Source organism: Amia ocellicauda, chromosome 5 (assembly GCF_036373705.1).
Source record: "Amia ocellicauda isolate fAmiCal2 chromosome 5, fAmiCal2.hap1, whole genome shotgun sequence".
Lineage (NCBI taxonomy): Eukaryota > Metazoa > Chordata > Actinopteri > Amiiformes > Amiidae > Amia > Amia ocellicauda.
Genome location: NC_089854.1, coordinates 13388815 through 13395205, shown reverse-complemented (window position 1 = coordinate 13395205; position 6391 = coordinate 13388815).

The following is a 6391-nucleotide window of genomic DNA, read 5'->3' as shown; positions in this document are numbered from 1 at the left end:
AATGACAGGGAGCATTATTGAAAGCACTCGCCTTTGTGATTCCTCTCTACGGCTCTTGTTTCTATAATATTCCGAAAAAAGGTTTTGTCAGACTTTCCCAAGAACCTTCAGCTCTCCCCTTTGTATTTCATTTGGCCTAGCTTCATTGTAGTATGTAATGCAGTAGTGCACCTTCCCCCACCCCCTGTAAAACTCCGATCATGACAATAAAGAGCCATAAAATTAATCTTTTAAACAGGTGAGAGCTCACCTCTTCGAGATGGCTACATCTGATTGTTTGCACATAGCGATAGTCGTTTTTACAGATTGTCAGACCTCAAGAAACCTTGCTGCTGCTTTTGATCCTCCTTGGCTGTTTTTCTGTCTTCGTCATGCTTCAGTACACACTAAACATTATACAATAGGGTGCTGTTGGTGGCCACAGCTAGTACAGCGTGTTCAGGAAAGGAAAAGTAATGCTAATAACATATGTACATCATTCATACTCCTTTAGCTGTGGAGGTTGGAATTGGAATGCATTGTTGCCATAGATGTTGAATTCATTTGATAACAGACTCCTTGTTGATATTTATTGTTGTTCAGAGTATAAATGGATGGTAGGAGTAACTGTCCTTGGTCCCCTGTCCCCCGGTTCTGTGTTTGCACCATAAAGACAATCTACTTTTTGTATTGAAATAAACTAGGATTGCCTAAAACATGACGTCCTAAAACATGAAACAGCACAATAGGATGCTCCTATCTTCAAGGAGCTCAGAGCACACACCAGGCTTCAGTGCGTACTGATCTTGGGGTGCCTTTTAAGAAACCACACTCTTGGAAGGTATGATTTGTGAAAGCGTATTACAAATTCTCCAAAATCTCTGGAGTCTTCCTTTGTCTGACAAATAAATAAGAAAACCGACATCATATTTTATTGCCTTACATTATTTCCTGTGATGTTAAGTTAAGTATTAACTAGCATAAGTTCCTGAATCTATGAAGACATGTTGGGCAACATAGAAGGACTAGAAGGGCTTTGACTGAGCTACTGGCACCTTGTGGATGAATTCAGTACTGCAACTCCTTAATTCATAGTGGGGGGCAGGCAAAATTTTGTTTTGTTCTGCTTTAAATTAAGAGGCTCCAGAATGTAATAAAATACTTCAACCTTGAACATTTTTAAATTATATAATCATGCACATATCATGCATTCTGAGAAGACTAGAGTAACAAAAAATAGCAGAAGCTGCAATGTGTTGAAAGGTGAAAAATGCCTTCTGTAATTTAAGAGATTGTAACATTAAATACAAGTTTTACACTGGGAACTCGACAAAACTTGGAAAGATGATAAGACAGTAAAGTGACACATTCCAATGTCAAACTTCCTTTTAAAATGCAAAACAGAAATTCTTGTTGCCATCAACAAGCACCCTTTCCACAGCAACTTACTTCCTCATACACTGCTTCTCCAGTCATCACCTGGAATATACCTTTCTCTCTCTCTCAAAATATTAAATCTGGAGACTGTTTCATTTAAATATCATAAGTTACACTTTTGTAGGGATCTAAATGTAAATGAGGTAAAGGTGAAATTTAAGGATGGGTGATATTGACTGTACTTTACTAGAGTGAAGATTGGGAGTTTCCCCCAAGAGAAAATGTGAGATGACATTATGCAGAAAAAATTAAAATCTTTTATATGTGTTCCTCTCATGCAGTCCTCATTTGGCTTTTTTTCTACAAAGTGGTGTCATGAACTGCCCGTGCTTGAGAGCTACACACTTTCACTGCTTCTTTAAAACCCATTTGTTTAGATTACATGCCAGTTTAATCTTCCCTAATATTCTCTTTGTACACTGCAATGTGTAAACTAACCTATCAGTGATGTTATTTTCCTTGTCATATTGTGTTTATGTAGAAGACTGTATGTCAGTGCTTGTTAAACCATGTAAGTCACTTCTGCCACTTCTAAGTTACTTACAAATTACAAAATTGAAAGGAAAAGGTGCCACCCTCACTTCAAAGTACCAGTGCAGATGCCATCTGTGTTCTGATACACTAGCAATCTGTTGGAAAAAAATATCTAAAACATCCACCCATCCCAAACAGTATGGTGATGGAATATTTAAAAGCCATAAAACAACAACCTTCCTGGAAAAATGCTATACTGCCATGAAAAGCATTTACTTATCAGATAATGTGCTTGAATCATAGTCTTCCTTGGGTTTCTTCAGAATCTGCCCCTGTTAAATTAACCTGTCATATTGAAAGGCACTCCCCAATTTGGTCTCCAATCCCAACATCTGTTCTGGAACCTATAAAAGCAATTCTGCAGTAAATGACATGACATCGCTCCATTTCTTTATCTCCTTCAGACTCATAAAATGCTAAGTGCCCCTGGTGACCTCAGCCCAAGCTACAGTTTGACCCACCTGCAGAAAGGTCAGTGATTCAGTGAGACACCACCTTACCTAACAAGCAAGGTCTTTGAAGGTCTGCATGAGATTCCCCTTGCTCTCTGTTAGTACCTCTCAGCCTACAAACTTGCATTGCAGGTCTGGTAGTATAAAATATAAACTGTAAGTGTGAGGACATTTAAGCAAAGTTGAATATGTACATTGTTAGGACAAACAGTTTAAAAAACAACACATAAAGAGTGTAATTACAGATAACAAAAATACAGATACAAATATCAACCAGACACAAAGATATTTTACTAAAGACATTTTTTATTTACCTGTGGTAGAATGATAGAATGTAGCGTTTGTTTGCAATTCTTCTTATATAAGCTGTGATAATGAATGTTACAATGTGCTGTTGCAGACAGTAGTTATTTTTCCCAAATAAAGCAACTCCTAGAAAATGCTCTAATACAACTGTAAGTAAAACTGTCATAGTAAAATATAAGCTGCAATATCATTCTGAGGCGTGAACATATTTTGCCAGACAGGCTGCAACAAAAGTGAATGTTATAAAGTATTATAAAGTAGCCTTGGAACTCCATCTAAAGTCTAACTTTTATAGTAAAATGGATTTAATAAGGGTAAGACATAGGGACTGTCAATGGGTCTGAGTAGAGCCCAATACATAATGTCTTTAGTATTATCCAACTTCTAACTCCCCTGTCACAGATGCGCTTGGTGTACATAAAGTTTTACGAGGCTGTAAACGGACAGGTGGAAATCACATGGTTCGTTGCCAACAGCCAGACAGCCTTATTCGTGACTTGAAATCCCGGATACAGGGCCAACAAGGATCTGATTAATTAAACAGGCTCTTTGTTTCGCCCTGCTGCAGGGGTGTGTCTGGTCCTTCTCGGCAGAGCTGGGCCGTTACCAGTAGTGTGAGACCCAGGTGGCTCCCCGGTCAATGTGCCAGAGGGGCAGAGCTGGGTGTGAGCAGGGTGTCCGCCAGCGCAAACTCCAAACTTTACTTAAGAAAATCAGCGACTGAAAGTGGCCCTGGTGCCTCAGGCTCCAGAAATATACACCCCGGAAAACTGCGTAAGAGAGCAAAATATAGGATTACCAAGTTGACAAACAATTATACGTGATGTTGATTTGATCTGGTTTCTGTTATTTTTTTCAAAACCACAGTGCTATTAAAATGTTGTCTTAATACGTATTGAAGGTTGTTGTTTCCAGATGATAAATAAAGCGGTGTAATCCCAAAACGAAATAATATTATCACGCATGTAGCGAAATCTTTTTGAAACGTTATTAAAGTTACAATGTATACCACTGAAGGGTAATATTATATTATGTTTATGTGTTAATGTTTTGTAAATGTAGACTACATTTTTAATGTAGCTGTATTATCTATCTCACCTTCGTGTCAGTTAAATTATTATTCTCATCATTATTATTATTATTGATAATGATAATAATAATAATAATAATAATAATAATAATAATAATAATAATAATAATAATAATAATGTATGACGTTTGTGGCTGTTTTTGGGCTGCTTTTGCTACTTTTAGTGTCTTTATTATGTTAAAGGTAATCTTTTTGAACATCACAATTTATGGTAAACGTAAACTCGGCAAACACGGGTAATACAAATGGGAAAATGAATGTATTTTACAACAAAGAACTTTACCAATCAAATAGATTAAGAAACATGCAGTCGCTCCTATACCATTTAGCCATACGACTGCAAACAGCTGATCACTCTGAGAGCCAAGACTAAAGTAATGCATGCAGTTATTATTAATCTGCATGTGACAACACGCATAATGTTATTTTAAACGATAATAATAATAATAATAATAATAATAATAATAATAATAATAATAATAACACAATGATTTATTTAGCTGACACCTTTATACAATTGAACTTAGGCGACAAGGTTTAGAAGAACCTCACAAGGATACGGCATGAGTTCCGTTTGTCTTATATTTGACACCCTCAAGGAAGGGTTAAGTGCGCCGGGAGAGAAAGGCTGGGCCGGTTCCCATTCCCGGGAGCAGGTGTGTGGTTTTCCAGTGAATGACAGCCGCTGTTTGTAGCAGCACAATAGCACCTGACCAGCATCCTGGTTCACCAACTACGGTTCCTGACTCCTTAGGGCTCTCACAGCAACTGCCAGTCTGTCCCTAATCCCTCCCCAAAGTCGCCTTCATTATCCCATCCCATGCACAATACATCCAGAGGCGTGCTAATGTAAGGGGTGTTTAAATAAAGATTAACCTGAGAAAATAGAATAAAACGCCCCAATGTCTCTATGACAAATTTTTACATTATTATTATGATGATGATGATGATGATGATGATGATGATGATTATGAAGTATAGCCTATTGGCATGTAACAAAACATGGTGAAATCTTGGTGCACAATTCCAAACTATTTTCCATATGTAATACGCTATTTAATAAAGATCAGACCAATAATAGACCCTTGTGCTCTGGGATGTAGCAGCAAGGCCACCTCGGGCTAAGCGGCACATGAATGGCGTGTTTGAAAGTGTGGTGCGTCTCCATGGGGCTGGGTGTGCTGGGTTTCCATGGCGAGTGTTTGTACAGGGTAAGCACACTGTTAGGACTTAAGTGGGTGAAGAATGATATTTTGACGTTAACTGATCACGCATCAGTTAAGGCGATATGGTCGAAAGAAAAGATAAAGAAGAAGAGAAAAAATCCAAGTCACTGACCTTTACATTCGGGTCAGCCAGGTAGAGGCCCTTAAAACGCAAGTGTCCTCACAGCCTCTTGTAGGATAAAGCTTTATGTATGTATGTATGTATGTATGTATGTATTAGAAGGCGCCCTTATCCAGGGCGGCTTAAAGTTCTAACAAAACATACACATTTCAAGAAACGTCAAGAAATGTAAGGCCAAGACAATACAATATACAATTTCAGTCTTAATACAAGAGCAAGTTTAAGTGAGATCAAGATCAACATATAGGGTGATTCAATAAAGGTAAAGTTTTGTGGTTGTTCTAGTAAGAACAGAAACTGGCAATAATTGCACTGGTGCGATGTGCAGTGCAATTAATACTGGTGCAATTACGAATAGCACAGATGGAATAAGCATGGAATTTATACTAATACAGATTTAATAAGCAGCGTTAGCAGGAGCATGTAAATGCGTGTTTAAATTGTAAAGTTGTGTTATATATTGTTCAGAAGGGAATATATAAACGTCTGCTAGGTGTGTTGAGAAGGCGTCGGAGGTGAGCAGTGACTGAGCAGGAGGCAGGATTTGAATCTTTCAGTGATGCAACACCGCCCTCTGCTGGACATCCACATAAATGCAACGTCATCCAGGACGTTAGACTTGGTACTAAGTAAGGGAGGAGGAGCTGGGCGCTGACGTTGCAAGAAACTGCCCATGTTGCTAAATAACTTAGTTAGTCAATAAGGAAAGTATGTATTAACAGCGTCATTTTGATAATAGTTCTCACTTAATAATACACATATATTAACGACAATAATAATAATAATAATAATAATAATAATAATAATAATAATAATTCTGATGTTCCGAAGGGTAGTTATTTTAATGTAAAAGATATAAAGTTGTATTATATATAACAGTGCGGGAGAAATACGTGAAACCGTAAATAAGTAAATCGTTATTTGATGTAAAAGATATAAAGTTATTTTTATGTACGAAACTTAGCTTACAAAACTATGTAGCCCATCTATTAATGTTCTCTTTCCACCAACCTTGCCAGGACAGTAAATGTTTTTTTTTTTTTTATATATATAATTTTTCCATTTTCCACTAAAAAGTAACAAGAACAATTTTAAATCCACGTTATTTTGATATAGTATTTTTTAATTACGTCAATATGAGTGTTTCATGAAATGCAACATGAAAATGTAGATGCTATTTAATTACCGATATGTTGTAACTATATATGTCATTTTATTTCTTTATTCGTGATTTGTTTTGCAGGCC